The sequence below is a fragment of the Phoxinus phoxinus genome, assembly GCF_949152265.1.
Source record: "Phoxinus phoxinus genome assembly, chromosome: 4".
In the NCBI taxonomy this organism is placed as follows: Eukaryota; Metazoa; Chordata; class Actinopteri; order Cypriniformes; family Leuciscidae; genus Phoxinus; species Phoxinus phoxinus.
The window spans coordinates 5,281,514-5,298,514 of NC_136879.1; the positions used below are offsets into that span (position 1 = coordinate 5,281,514).

Here is a 17,001-nt window from a genome sequence, read left to right on the forward strand (position 1 = left end):
AGATACCATCACAGTCAAGAGAGGTAGCACATTTGGTAACACATGAAGATTCTGCTCCGAAGATGCTGAGACTGCATCGTGTCAACATCATTCATGATATGGTGGAACAGTTCAAAGATGCCAGTGTTGTGGAGGCCAGACTGTCAGTTATCTTTGTTGATGAATGTGGCATTGATGCATCTGGTGTTGCCCGGAATGCATATTCAGGTTTTTGGGAAGCTTTTTTCCTGAATTGTGCAGATGGGGAAATTGAGTGTGTCCCTGCACTAAAGCCTGAGTATGGAAAAGAAGAATGGGAGGCAGTAGGTCGAATTCTACAAAAAGGATACCAGGATCATGGATTCTTTCCAGTGAAGCTGTCGTTGGCCTTTGTAGTGTGTCTCCTTCATGGAGAGAACAAAGTGACACCAGACATGCTGATTGAATCTTTTGTGAGGTATGTAGTATAGTATTTTTGCCAATTGTACAATTGAATGGTACTGCATGCGAAATGAGCCATTGAAATTTATGACAAATATTTGTCACTATGCCTGTAAAGCCCCTTTCACTCAGCGCGTTCATCCCTGGAAATTGCCATAAAATTGCTAGACTGCCTTCTGTGTGAACGCAAACACGTCCCGGGATTGATGCCGGGATCGATCCCGGGAAGGGGACCTAGTAACATTGCCGGAATCAGTCCCGGGACGCGCTCTGTGTGAACATAAGCCGGAATCAATGTCATCTTTACGTGATGTGTGTGAACGCACGCACAGATTCTGGGAAAATTACTGGCAGTGTGAATTAACCAAAATCAAACGAGCTCGGGACACATTATCCATGTATTTTCCATAATCTCTGTGTGAAAAGGGCTTAATTGATCTGTTTTATACATTCTGTTTTATTCAAGGTTTGTCACGCCATTTGAGAGAGACATCATCAGCTCTGTGCTGAAAGGAAAAGAGTATGACAGGGATGACCTACTCGACATGCTTTCCAGAATGGGTGGGCACGCTGTTCCTGATGGAGATGCCATAAAGGACACCATCATATAATACAGGAGCCAATGTATGCTCTTGAAATGATGGCTGCTAGTGCTCAGTGTACTTTAAAAAGTCTGCTTCCAACTGTGTCCGCAGTTTCAACCCTTTATGAATCCAAAATTCCAACAGCAAAAGGCATTATTGGGTTGCTTAAACACAATGAGAAACAACCTTCTCACAGTAAAGCAAAACAGTTTTTAAAGCTGTTCATTCGATCACTTGACAAAGATAAACTGCATCAATTTCTGCGCTTTACCACTGGGGCTGATGTTATCTGTGTTTCACACATTGATGTTGAATTTACAGATATCAGGGGGTTACAAAGGTGTCCAGTGGCACATACATGTGGTCCACTGTTGCAGATACCATGCACTTACAGTACCTACTCTGAATTTCGTAGAGAGTTTGCGAGTGTCTTAGATGCCAACTACATGAAAATGGATCTGTTGTAAAGCTGATAATAGCTTGTAAGGTACATTTTGTGCATTTCCAGCAAACTGTTCTCCATGTAGACCGTGATAAAATAATCCGGCTTCTTTTCATAAACTGTTCATTTGTGTATTCTGGGAAAAACCTATAGAACATTTAAGTTCTGAAAACCATCCATTGTCATACATTTCTTTTTGTTGGCCTTACACATTTAAGTCCCAGAAGTTCATGTTACAGTCGCACTAGTGTTTTAATAAGGTCTGTAGAATTTATTTTAACCAGAAATAGAAATGGCCTACCTGCAATACTATTTTATCTTGTGTTATATGACCTTGTGTCAGTACCTCTTGGTACACATTCTCATTTCCTGTAACAACATTTGCAAGCACAAAACAGTCCCTGACTGAATGAGAAAAGTGTTCAGTGCTCACAGTGCAAGTTTTTTGTTAAATAAATAAAGTAGGCTATCTTTAAAGCTGTCTTTTATTTGATAACATGTACATTATACATTGGCAGATCTATAAGTAAAGACTTAAAAACAAAAATGATTTAAAATCTACAATTTACAATATCATGTCCAAGTGTTGTAAAATATGACTACATATCTTAGAATTTAAATCACATTCTCTTACTCAAATACAAATGAAAATTCTATAAAAATGTCTTGCATAATACATTTTTAACGTCTTTTTTTCCGCAGTAGTTTCAATTTTGATATTTTTAGGTCAAACCGTTCTTGTCTGACAGTCATATCATGCAGGTCTGTGGTCATTGTCTCAAAGAGCATGCACAGAGTCCAAATTAAAACAATTCCCCATCGTAAGTACACATTGATGGCCGACACGAAACGAGCGGTTTGTGTGAGAAAACGAACGGTATTTATATTGTTTTTACCTCTTGTAACAGCCACGTCCAAGTGATTTGAGGCCGCGGGCGCTTCCTTCTGTGTGACGTGTACGCAGCCTTGTGCATAGATATATATACACTATGACTATTTATGCGTAGTGCGGCCTCTCTCCTGTTCTAAATATTCTAATTATTCAGGCCAGCACTCTTAAAGTTTACGTTTAATCACTGAGTGAAGCCCACTCCTATTCCCATTTGCAATTGTTTGATAAAACATTGATTAACGTTAAGACAATTTATACAAATCAAAATTTAATGAATGCATGACTTTCTACAAAACAAAACTCAATGAAGTGGTCAAAATCATGTCTCCATAACTCCCGATATATTGCGCATCTTATGATGCATCCCATCTAGGCTACTTATGCCGTTACTTTTTTCATAATCAACATATGAAATTAAAAAAAGTACAATATAATATGTAAACATAAATATTAAACTAAATACGTTTTCTTTAATGGTTACAACACATATAGACAGGGGTGCACATAACTTTTTCAGTGAGTTACTCAGGTGAGTACCAGGAGATGGTGTTTGGTACTCACCCCATATGTAGCGTGGCCACAGCTGTCAATCATGACGTCACATTCCCGTTGTTATAGAATAAAATAACTAACTAAAACCAAACTTATTTAAAAAAACTAACACTTAAATTTACATCAGCGTGAGAGAGAAAAAACTACCTAAAATGATAGAAAACACCTTTGGAAGTGTTATTTGATTGTTCAGATATATTTATTTGTATATTAAATATAATTAATCCTTATAAAAGATATTAAAGAGCAGTGAATTTTCTCTTTTTATTTTTTTGTTTGATCAATGTTAAGTGGACAGACAGCATTATTTTTATTACGCACTGTCACTTTTAAGACCGAGTGTGCAGATCCAAGCACTGCTGATGCACATCCGATATTCTCACAACTGTACCTTCTGTAAAGACATAACCAACTGCGTTTACGTGAATACTCTCCAAAACGGACATTTAGACATAACGTTGTGTGTATTTGTCCATTCAGACGCGAAAGAGAGCTCAATTCAGTCCTTGCGCGCTGTATAGCTATGTGCAGAGCTGCACGCTTCGGGTCGTGTGTGTGTGTGTGTGTGTGTGTTCGCACAGAAAAACATACAGAATAAAGCGCGCTTTCTCGTCGTCACTCTTATTCCGATCTATCCATATGTCTGCTCTTCTCTTTCTCCCAGACGTTTACATTTTTTAACGATTTGAGACATGCATCAAGCGCATGCCAACTCGTGTGGCGCCGGTAGATCAGCATTCAAATGTGCGCATCTTCCACAAACGCAAATCAGTTCTGATTGGATCACTTCCCCAATCGTCCCTCCCTAATATATCCGTCTAGTTTTTATTCGTTGACGAAAATGTCAACGTCATTTAAAACGGGTATTTATTTAGTTATCGTCTCGTTTTCATCTGTGAAAAAATTAAATTAACACTGCCTAGGTTGCATTTTGGCGACAGTTACGCAAAGGCGCGTAGTAACACAAGTGGCATTACGCATTCCTGATTTTTGTCGCGCATGCGTACCTGCGTACCAGTTATGTGCACCCCTGCATATAGAGCAGTAGGCTACACAGATAAATTAAATGTAGGAGCGTGATTTGAGTGAATGTCGTTTTACCGGTGAGCGTGAGCGGTAGCCTATAGCCTACAAGAGTGGAGCGCGCTGGCATTGAGTGAAAAATTAAGTTTGTTGATGCATCTTTCACGCTCTATGGCAGGCAGGGTGGACATTTAATTACTTGAAATGTTTAATCTTAGTGATTTCTTAAGTTATTCACGCCTGTCGGCTGTGTACGGACGTTGTTTTGTGACGCTATTGTGTATTGAAGTCCATGGGAAGTCTTTTTATTTTCCCCTAAAAGTGGGCGTGAATCTGTTCAGAGACATTCTATGACGCTGCGCCGGTTGTGCGTATTTCTGTTTAAACGTTTTAAATCCTTGTTCTTTATGACACATATGAGTGAGCACTATGAATGAAATGAGCACAACGCAATAATTCATTATTTTGCCGCCTTTCACTCTCTGCGCGTCACTCAGCAACCAGAGCTGGATTTCCCGATAACGTGGTCTCTTAGCGCCAAATAGCATAGCCTACTACATCTATATTCTAATGTAGTCTATATATTCTGGGGGCACTAGCCATTCTAGCTGAGCCCCCTGCATGATTTTGTTTTAAGGTGACCGTTATTTTAGAATTTATTCCTTGGAGATGTGTAGGCTAATGCAGGTGACAGATATGTAGATATCGTGTATTTGTATTTTTTTTTTATTCAAAATATTCACAAACTTGTTAACTATATCATGAATTATATGATATTGTCAAATATGGAAGTGAATGTGTTTTGTCGCGAGATGAGTTTGCACCGCAATTCAGAGCTGTCGGATTTACAAATGTTCCCCTAAATACATTTAAGTAAGTGGCCAGTGAAAAACTGGGAGAAGAATATCTCATACACAATGTGTATATAGCCTATGATGTGAATAAAACACTTTGTCAAATTTCATAATTGAAAGGATTATTGCAGCTTCTATAGACATCAGTGTACAGAATTTGAATTTAACAAACTATAGCCTAAATGTCGTTTTTATATAGCCTACTGAAACCTAAAATAAACCTGATGTGGCTCAAAACACTGAATGATGCACAGAACATTTTAATCACACCGGTGTGATCGTATGCTTCAAATGATTAAAATCAACCCCGCGTGTTTTATTTATTTATTATTGTTTGTTTTTTTTCACCGCCATTTTTATGCATTTAGGGGAAAAAGTTTTGAATTGCGGTGCAAACTCATCGTGCCACAAAACACATTCACTTCCACATATTTTACAATCGGTATAAATCATATAATTCATGAAATAGTTAACGAGTTTGTGAATATGTGTATACACTGAACCTATATCTGGAATAAAGGAATAAATATGTTCTAAAATAACGGTTGCCTAAAAAAAAACCTCATGCTTGGGGCTCAGCTACATATTTAGTTTGCCATTTGGATTAATTTGTATAAGATCCCACAAGTCCTGATAAATGCAATTTTAACTTCTGAAGTGTGTCTTTTATAAAGACCACTGCCTTATCACATAACATAATGAAGCAGCCCCTAGTGTGAATTATTCTCGAGCCATCGATATCAAGCCAATTCAGCACCACTGCCGTGGACAGCACTTCAGATAGGGTGCTAAGTGACAACATTATCGGGAAATCAAGCCCAAAGCTTTATCAACTCAAGAGTAAGCTAAGACTAAGACAATACCTACATCATACACATTTTCTACTATTGGATAGGCTGTGTGCATTTAAGTGTTAAAACGCTGCACGATATGATATATGAAATAGTGCAAACAGGAATGAAATGAGCGCGATAGTAGCCTATAGCCTAAATCAAATAGACGAGCTGCCATGCCTCTCTCAGAAATCGCTTGTCAGAAGCATACCAACTACCGAATCATATACATTCTTACTAACTAGGCCTACTTGATGTGTCTATTTAACCTTGCTATGCTGTATGATAGTATGTTTCCTGTTGTAGCATAGGCTACTCTCTCCCGGAGCTGGCAAGCATTCAGAAGTTGTCTCAGTTACCCCACCCCCCACATCTGTCATTAAGTTCGTCGGATAACAACGTTATCACGACCTTTTCACAACGTGAAAAAATGACATTACTCATTACTTATATTTACAACATTTTTGAGTTTGCTGGGATGTACAGATGGTACTCAACCAGAATGCCTATTACCGCCGCGCCAGGCACCGCGAAAATAAACCAGCCGCATTTCAAAGTCGTTCCCGAAATGACCGCCAGGTGGCGCAAAGGGACATTGTGCAAAACAGCAGCAATTGCCGTATTTTAAAATGTAAGTGGGTTAAATATAAAACCCTAAGCCTAATAGGCATATTTTTCATATATATAAATAGGCCTATTAGGCTACAACAGAATGGAACCAAAGATAGAATCAATTTTAGAACTGAAAAAAATAGAATCAAAAGTTAAAAATAGAGACGATATTAGGAGCAATGACGCTGAATATTTTTACTATTCTATTGAGGAATTAGATGAATAAAGAGCTCTTGTGAGCGATATAATTGCATAGTAATTTATAGTGATTTCAAAAGCAGAAAAGCTTTTTAAAGTCCTTTTTAAAAAAAAATACATGGAGTAGCCTAGCTAGTGTGGCATAATTTTTGAGAGATTACGCGGAACGCGTTTAAGATCCTGGTTTCAATGCCCTTAACGTATATAGGCTAGGCTACTGCTTTTAAAAAAATGTCACAACGCGTTTTGAGATTGTTTTGAATTAAACATTGAAGTTTAAAATGTAGTGTTTTGGCACACCAGGCCGAGTGTTACGCATTGTTCAAAAATCAGCTTTTATTCTGGCATGGTGAATTGGCGTTAGAATTTTTTTAGATTTATTAGATTTAGATTTTAGATTTCGTTAGATTTATTTTTCTCATAACAGCTTAAAAAACTTAATATAGGCCTTGTCTTAAGACCTACTTAATATAGGCATATAATAGCCTATATAATAATTTAGCAAAACTTGGCCACTAAATAGGCCTATTTAATTTTCAATTATTTTACTATCACAATTAAAGTTTTAATTTTATTAAATTGAAAAAGCGCAACAATCAGCATTAAATAAAATATTCTAAAAGATGTATTATTAGCCTAATAATAATGTTATTTAAACATAATATCTCGTTTTTTCGACATAATATGCGTGCAACAAGCAAGATGTGTAGGCTATTTGTAAATCCGGTGATGCGTGCATTGATTTTTATTAATAAACTAGTGTTTTCTGGCAGTGTCGACTGCAAAGATGAAGTTTACGATCGCCATATTCGTAGTGAACGCACCTAGAGAGAAATGCACATAATGACATAATCAGAGAGTAGCCTTTTTCTTTCCGTTTTGAATTATTTCGTTTGAAGACATTTCAAGCTTTGTGCATTTGATGTTTTTCTCATGTCTGTGTGAGGCATACACTGAGTTTCGTTAAGTTAGGATGAGATGCGCTCCAGCCGACGTGCAATGCAAGTGACCTCGCGGGCGCCTCCATGATTTTATTGTCTGTTATATTTGCTTCTTATTTATTACTATTATTTATGCGTTAGCAGCAAGCACAAGTTGTGATTTTTGCTGTGCACTTGCATATTAGTGTCAGCTGGGAAGGAAATATAGAGACCAGACCTCTTGGAACTTTAATTGAATAGCCTACATAGCGTTGGTAAAGCATATGCCTACTAAATTACAGCCTACAATTAAATTGAATTACAATTAAAAACAAATGTATTAGGCCCTACTGAAAATAAATGTATCGAATATAAGCAAAGTAGCCTAAATGTTAAGACTGTAAGCCCTTTGTTTTTTTACGTAGCATAAAGCCGACTTTGTGTTAATTTCATTTGTAGAGGATTTATTAACTCAAACATTAACACTGAAATAAATTAAACTAAATTATTGTAAATTAATTCAAACATTGACTTGCTATTAGCTAACATGTGCCAGTAGGCTAAGCAGTATTTGGATTTTGCGTTAGGCTATGTATGATATTTAAGAATGAAATGCAGTAGTCCCGTGTTGTTGTGATCAGCATAGGTTTCTTTAAAGGGGGGGTACAATGGTGTTTCATGTATTCAGAGTTGTTTACAGTGTTAAAGAGATGGATTCTCATGCTAATAATGGCCAAAGTTTGAAAAGTTATTTTGAACGAATAACAGAGAATTTCTGTGCTGAAAATCATACTTCCGGGTTGCAACACGTTTCGGCTGGTTTTTTTCTATCGTAGATCTAATGACGTAGACCAGAGTGGAACTCCTTATATGAGCATTGCTCTCGGAAAAGCGCGTTCACGCACACGTCGACCAGAGGAGAGAAAGACCCTCTTATATACTGTCTATGGAAAGACCCAAGCGCATATCGACGCGCTACTACCGGAAATCATCATCATCAGCGCTAAATAGGAATGGTTGATGTCAAGAATGTCTCCAAAAAAGTGTGTTTTGGGATGTGAGGGAAAGTTTACCTTGTTCAGCTTCCCAAAGAACCCAGTGTTACTGGAACAGTGGATGCAGTTTGTATTTCTGGGACAGCAAAGGAGTGTGGCAAGTGCGGTTTTGTGTTCTTCTGGTCATTTCAGTGACGAATGTTTTATTAACAAGGTCGTCGCTGGATTTGCAAACCGGTTGCAATTAAAACCTAGCGCGGTCCCAGTGACAAAACACCCCATTCATGTAAGTACAACGGTATCACGCGCTCCCGCTTGACTCTATAGCTCCGCCCACGCCCAGAATCAAGGACCTCGGCTTTTTCCGGATAGAATCGGAAAGCTGTATTTTTATTTTATAAATATGATGAAACTAAAGACTTTTTGGAGATATGAAGGACGCACTATTACTCTATAGGTACTCAAGATTAACATGAGATTGACTGAAACTAAGTATTTTACCCCCCCTTTAATGAATGAAATATAAAAATACAAAACATTTCAATAGAAAAATATTGAAAACAATTCAATAGGCCTATTTTACATTTCTACATTCCAGTAGAACCCCCGTTGCGCTGTACCACCGCCGGTAAAACCTTCTGAAGGTGATCGATGTAGTTATTGCACGCTGTTTTTGTCAGGCGATCTCTCCAGAAAGTCACTATGGCCTGAAGAAGCTCGTCTTTGTTCCATGGCTTAGCCTTTAGTGCGTGCCAAACCAGTTCGATCGGGTTGAGATCTGGTGATCTGCGGGCAAGGTACAAGTTAGAGGATATTTGTTTTGTGCACATTTCATAGAAAAGTTCATCTAAAATAACGCTACCCAGGATGTTAGAAACATACTCGGCAGGGGTTTTCACCCAGTTGATCCCCGCCTCGGCAATACACTGTCTCGATGCTGCATGTTTTGGGTCATTGTCTATGTTATAAACAGAGAGAAATGTCAGAAAACAAATGAAGCATTCCGCTAATAGAAATGGCAAAATGTCACAAGCTCGTTATTATTTTTTACCTTGGAAGAAGCGATGAGGTCCTTTAAATTTTTTCTGAATGTATGGCGCCAACACAGATTTTATTATGCTGTCTTGATCATAGAAACGGTCCATAATTCCTGTAAAATTCAGTGTATTAATAAACAATTCAGCTAAATTGTGAAGAAAAAAAAATCAGTTGTGCTATAGGCTATAACTCACCTTCGAATACAACTATTGGTCCTGGTCCCTGACGGGATATGGCCCCCCAAACATGAAGTTTAATGGGATGCTTGGCCTTAGGTTTTGCGATGTGCCGACCCTTTTTCTTGTAGCACATCAAGGCAAATCGCTCCAAAGCAACAGTTGTTTCGTCTGCAAAGATTACGTTGTCAAAGGTCTCTTTGTCAGCCATCCTGTCACAGTGTCTGGTTTGTGTATTCCTGGTGTCCACTAGATGTCCTCTTCCCCACGGTGTCATCCACATTATAACTACATTTCCCATAATCCTTTGTCTGTTACCCATCAATGTTCATTTCACACAGCTGTTCCCTGTCTTCATTGTTCACAGCTGTTCCTTGTTAGTGTCTGTGTATAAGTACCCTGTCTGTCTCAGTTCATGTCACAGAGTCCTTGTTTGATGTCCCCACACTTCCGTTCCTGTTGCTGCCCGTTTCTTGTCCCTGTCTTGTCCCTGTCTTGTGTCTTTGGATTGCTTATATGGTTTTGACCTCTGCCTGGACTGGATTGTGAGTACGGATTACCCCTTAATAAATACTGCGCCTGGACCTTACCTTTTCCTGTGTGTGTGTCGTGACACATCCACTGCTGAACTTAACTAATACGCAGTGTCTTGTTGTTATCCCGGATCATAGGGTCTGTACTGTAATTAAATAAACAGTATTATTACAATAATAAAACCAATTACTCTGTTAAAATATGTAAATACATTTGCAATGTATACAGCTATAGTCACTTACCGGGCTTTTCCATAAGTCCATCCAAGTTTCTTTATGGACCTTCTGATCGTGCTGATTGATACTTTTAACTGCATTCGGGACTGAAGCTCTTTTAGAATTTTTTTTGCAGACTGTTCATCGTCCTCATGTAGTATTTCTTCAATACATTGAAGTACCGCACTATACAAATAAGAATTAAATGTTATGCGATGTCAGCTTAATGTAGATTTTATCTGAAACCAAAAAATGAATAGGATAATAGCCTACCTGGTAACTTTCAACACAGTTAGTTTTTTAGTCGCAGGAGTCTGGCGACGAAGACAACAATGTCGTCTGATCGTGTCGTCTGAGACATGAACACCCGACTGCATCAGAAATGTCCTGATGTTAGATAAAAGATGTCCTGCTCTCCATGTAGACCTGATCTTGATGCTCATCTCAGGTGAAATCTTCGCCATGGTCAACGGTGTGGCCAAAATCGAGCTAAAAAAACAGGACCAGATATAGCCTAACCTAACGTCTAAAAAGAGACCGCCCTGTCATTTATTTTGTTTTAATTTCCTGAGTTGTGAGCATTGGTGTCAATAGGACGATTAAACGGCGATTTGTGAGCTAATGTTAAGGGATTAAAACGTAATGGCCTAAAGTAGAGGTGTTTCTTTAACAGTTATGCAACTATCTACTGTAGCTAGGCTATAAAGCAAACATGATTGCAATAACAACCCAAATCTTGCTAATGATCAGTTAATTTCCCAGGTACTGTATAGGTTATGCACTTAATAATGGTTCTTATAATGGCTCTTTGTCTGGGTAAATGGTTCCATGACAACCCTGTAAATGTACATATTAGTCATACAATAGCCTATATTAATTTTTTCTGCTGTCACAACTAGAGATATACATTTCCAGACAATGCATTTATTACACCAATATATTCCTAATAATGTAATAACGTTTTATTCGTTTTGACGTTATCATCGTTTTAGCTATAACATCCATATATAAATATAGATTATGCCTTTTAGATTTATGGATTTATGGCTTTAAAAAATGTTTTCGGATTTATAGATAGGCTATTCGATGGTCTTACAGTTTAGAGTAAAACATGGTTCGGAAAATATATTTATTTATAAATCGAAAATTTTCATAATAATACAATATAAATATATAACTTTTTCAACTTTTTTTCACTTCCAAATCCTGCAAGATTTAGCATATAGTTTAAGTAACTGTGTTTATTTTTTATGTAAAAATTTAAGAAATGTAAAGAAAGTGTATTTTGACATTTAAACAATTTTAGACCCAGTTGAACTTACATATTATGGCCGATGGGCAATTTGAATGGACTATTATTGAAGCTTAATAGACATCAATTTTACACATTTTGGTATTAGCTACTATGTGTATTTAAATATCAGAAACATAACTAAACCTTATATGATTGAAAACACTGAACAGTTGTGATCGTCTTTGGTTCAGCCAAAGCCAAAGCGCGAACACATTTATCAGCTGATGACGTACGGGACACTGACCATTCTAATCTCACCGGTGTGATTATTTCAAATGAAAACAAAAATACAACTATATTTTTTGGAAGTGTTTTGGAAGCTAAAGTAGGCTACATTTACAATTAATTTGCGTCATAAATCTGAAAGGGCACGTGCCCCTCGGTTTGAATAGGCGCTTCTGATCGTTTCATAATGTTTTTCTCACTTTTGATTCACACCTTTGCAAACCACATTTCACAGCCATGTACCTGTATAAAAAAGGCAAATGCCACAGAACTTATTTTGCAAACTGAACTGTGAACCGAACAATGAACACCTCTTCGTTTCACAGTTCCAGGATGATGAACACAAGAAAGGTAACACAAAAGCTAATAATTTTATTGTTGTTCAATATGAATTTAAACATTCTTCTGTTTTTAAATGTTATTTATCACATTACCTACAATGTTTTAAACATTCCACTATTGTTGACAGAAATCTTTGAAGGAAAACAGACCCCCAGGCCCTGCATTAGCAGAGAGGAGTGAAAATGCTGCGAAAAAAAAGCGAATGGTCCCGAAAAAAAACGGTAATTTGCTTTATTTAAGATTTTTAGATACATTTTACATTAAACTGACTAGCTTTGTAACAAAGTAGGCTACCACGGATTTTAATTGTTATTTATCACATAGCCTACCTACTATCCTTTGAATTGTTATTTATCATATTACCTACTGTTTTAATCATTCCACTATTGTTGACAGAAATATTTGGAGGAAAACAGACCCCCAGGCCCTGCATTAGCAGAGAGGAGGGAAAATGCTGCGACAAAGAAGCGTATGGTCCCGAAAAAAGTAATTTGCTTTATTTAAGTTTTTAGATAGCCTACATATTTTACATTAAACTGACTAGCCTTGTAACAAAGTACCACGGATTTGTATTAACACTTGTTTTCTCTTGATATAGGCGAGTACTCTGTTTATAGAAGTGACCACTCAGATGTATATTTCATGTTGTGATGTGCTCTTCTGCAATACTTATAAAATATTTTCCTGTCAGATGTAAATAGACGTTTAAAATAAGCGTCTTTAAGATATTTATGGTTATGTAAATCCCCTTTAGAGACGTAACTTACGTGTCCTTACTGGAGCTCCCCTGTCAGCTAGAGCTATACATAATAAAACGTGTTTTTACAGCAAAATCACAACTATACTATACTGTCTAACTCCTTTACACCTTCAACAGTTAAAACGTTTACTCTATAGTAGTTTGACACATGCAATTTTAACACAAGGAACCGTGTTTACTCACATTAGAAACCCCCCGCGTCGCTGATCTCCGTGATGTTTGATAATGACGTATCCTCTCGCGTGGCCTCCTGGGATAGAAGAGTATCCATCGGTTGAGCACTCAAAAATCTGGCCGGAAGCAGTAAGCCATCCAGGAACTTCTCGCCTACTCTTTTATGAATACTGCTGTTTCGAATTAGTACGTCACCCAGGTAATTCTCGCCTACTCTTTTGGATTCATACATACTTTTTCGCTCGCCTACTCTTTTTCCCATACTAAATAGTAGGGAAGTATGCGGTTTGGAACGCAGCCAATGTGTCAGTAAAACCATATAAAAAGTTAGAGATGACATTTGGCACCCTTAACAGTCTTCTCTTGCTTTGGCAGCAGAGACCGTATTGTTTCGAGCTTGTAATACATATTTAAATTCATCGTAATTCTGAATGATTATCTCTTGCTCCTCCGCGGAAAAAATATATCGCTCTTGGTCTATCCATATCGAACGTGATTGGTTGTTCGGTGCCATGGTCACTTTGGTATGTGCACGCGCTCGTGGAGTAATCATAGCTTAAGATCAAAGCCTGAGTTGACAGAGAAAGTTGATGAGCTGCGTCATGGTACCAATAAAGCCTGATTGCGTCGGTTTGGTTTTGTCAACTCAAAACTCAGAGTTTGTTCAGCTACCTTCATGGTACAGGCCCCAGGAGTGTCCAATCCTGCTCCTGAATGGCCACTGTCCTGCAGAGTTTACCCACTGCGCAATGTGGCGTCGGAGTGGCGTCTTTTCTATGACATTTTTGGACGTCCAATTTCAGTCCACTGAAGGGGTTGTTTTGTAACGCCAGACGACGTCTTTTTTTACATCTACAGCACGTCTAATGTTGACATCCGTGGGACCTCCGTGTAAGGGTTATTTATAGTCCAAATGTGGTCGTTTGTGAACGTCTTTTCAACATCAAATTTAGACAAATTTTACACAACTTCTGTAACTGTAGTCCCATGTTTCAAAAGGGTGGAGGTCGTGTTTTCTGTAACATTGTATTTACATTTATGCATTTGGCAGATGCTTTTTATCCAAAGTGACTTACATTGCATTACACATTTATATTCCTATCAGTTCTTGCTTTCCCTGGGAATTGAACCCAAGATCTTGCATTGCAAGCACTGATGCTCAACTGTTTGAGCTACAGGAAAACTATATAAAACTGCGTCTCCAGTTATCAGCTGGTGCTGAGACAATCAAATGGAGTTTTTGGAAAACGATCTTAAATAATCATTATTAATCTGTATTCATATGTATTAATCATGTTGATAACAACAATGTTGATATTTGTAAATTAAAAATATTATATATTAATCATGTAAATTTCCTGCACCTGTCATAGACGTCCAAATGACGTCCAAAAAATTACCCATTTCAAAGGTCAAATGTTGAATGTCAATATGACATCCAAGTTTGTGGACCTACCGGTAGTTTGGACGTCGAATAGATGTCCAGAATTGGTCATGGACCGACGGACCCAATATAGACATGATCTGCACGTCTATCCGACATCCAATGTTTAGTGAGTCGCTCCAAACTTAATTAATCAAGTCTGGTCCAGCTTATCAAGCTCTTACTAGGAATACAAAACACTTCCTGCAGGCCAGCGGCCCTTCAGGACTGAGTTTGGACAACCTGCAATAAATTAAGCAATTTGAAATACCTGCAAAAAACTTTGAAGCATAAGACAAAGTTTCAAACTGAGTATGATGTGGTCATCATAGTTATGCACACCAGTGCTCCATTATTGATAGCGATATGCAAGTCCACACACTGGGCATGTCTTGCAATAGGTTTCAACACCTAAAAAATAAAAAAAATAAAAAAAGCAGCTAATCTTAACACACTTTATTGAAGTAAGAATTTACTACTAACAAATAAATACCAACCTTCAATTATTCCAACTGTTGTGACAATTTTAGCTTTATTAGAGATGATCTAAGTATCACTAAGTGGTTCCGAACACGGTGAACAGTGCATATCATCTGGAACCAAAACTCTTTGGAATTCCTTTTCATCTAAATTGGTTGCGGAGATGGGTAGGGAAGACGGTATTGTTTGCTTTGTGAAGATATACTGCACCATTTTCTTGAGGTCCTCATTTTTTGGAGGGTACACAATGTTCTCAGAATAATCTTTTTCTGAATTAGAAAGTCCAGTGCCCACTGGCAATGGAGTCTTGCAGGTCAATTCCACCTCTGTGCTCTTCACTCTTTGGAACATTTTTCTGTTGGTTTGGAAAAGGTACCATTTGCACACAGCCTTGTGTATACAGGAGCGTCTTGGCCGAGTACAAGGGCAATGCCATGTGTTGTTTTTTGCATTATAAACAACCATGATTCTTTCCAATCGGTTATAGAATTAAACTTTTGGCTCAAAAACTGACACACAGTGCATATAGGATGGACCTCCAAGACTCACATAGGATGCAAAACACACATTGTTTTCTTCAGCTTTTTTCTGAGCATTTAAGCACTGTCTTTTGCGTTCCTCTGAAAACCATTTATGTTTTACCAATTCTCTTAAAGCCTCTTCATGCAGGACAACATTTCCAGCATCAGATCTGCAGTAATCCACTGATTTTAAGTGCACACACTGACAAGATCGCATGCCACTTCTTCTTTTAAAATTCATTACAGAATTGCAGACATCAAGTTTACAAGTCACCTTGTGGGAAGTCACCCATGTTTTTTTGATAACATGAATGGGTATACAAGGGCCTTTAGATGATTTTGCAACAGCAAAAACTGCATTTTTTGGGTCAATACACTGACTTTGAAGGTGAGACTGTGCAGTGATATAAGGTTCAATATTCACCTGTGTCCTTTGTATATGTTTCTTGAGTTAAGAGTTATACGCACAGATTACAGTGGGGACAACATAATCTTTGCCCCTGTTTTCTACGAACATATTTCAAGCGGGTTTCAAGCAAAAGACACCGTTTTGATCACTTGTGGAGCTGTGTCGTCACTTTGGGCAGGAAAATGCACTGACTGGACCATCTTTGGAGCTGTGTTACTACTCTGAGGAGACAAAGACGCACACTGGACCATCTTTGGAGCTGTGTTACTACTCGGAGGAGACAAAGACGCACACTGGACCATCTTTGGAGCTGTGTTACTACTCTGAGGAGACAAAGACGCACACTGGACCATCTTTGGAGCTGTGTTACTACTCTGAGAAGACAAAGATGCACACTGGACCATCTTTGGAGCTGTGTTACTACTCTGAGAAGACAAAGATGCACACTGGACCATCTTTGGAGCTGTGTTACTACTCTGAGAAGACAAAGATGCACACTGGACCATCTTTGGAGCTGTGTCACTACTCTGAGGAAACGAAGACGCACACTGGACCATCTTTGGAGCTGTGTTACTACTCTGAGAAGACAAAGATGCACACTGGACCATCTTTGGAGCTGTGTTACTACTCTGAGGAGACAAAGACGCACACTGGACCATCTTTGGAGCTGTGTTACTACTCTGAGAAGACAAAGATGCACACTGGACCATCTTTGGAGCTGTGTCACTACTCTGAGGAAACGAAGACGTTCCCTCTTTTCAGGGTTAACATATTCAAAGTTTTCACTTAACCTCCTTTCTGAAATGGGCCTAAGGTCACAGAACAACACATGCAAGGATGAACACAAAGACCCGTGAACCGTGGCAGTAAAACCCTGTGAACCCTGTCTACGTGCTCGCAACATTGTAACAGCGTAGAATTGTAAGACGTGACAGAGCTGTAGCGACGTTGTTGCGCGACATTCAGCAACTGAGAGACTACGTTCTGACAATTACATTTTTTAATATGCTAGATATAGATATCCCCCATGTAGCATGTTATGTTTTGTGGTTCATTTTGAATTAGTCATATGTTAGATAATTATA

General features: G+C 38.2%; 1 long non-coding RNA gene across 1 annotated transcript; it reads right to left on the bottom strand.

Moving 5' to 3' along the window:
• Positions 1-10,180: 10,180 nt before the first annotated feature.
• Positions 10,181-10,695, bottom strand: LOC306996693. Its single transcript, XR_013797152.1, has 3 exons — positions 10,562-10,695; positions 10,316-10,474; positions 10,181-10,218 (listed from the first exon to the last, which is right to left on the bottom strand). It is a non-coding gene; the product is annotated as an uncharacterized lncRNA (long non-coding RNA).
• Between the last annotated feature and the right edge of the window lie 6,306 nt (positions 10,696-17,001).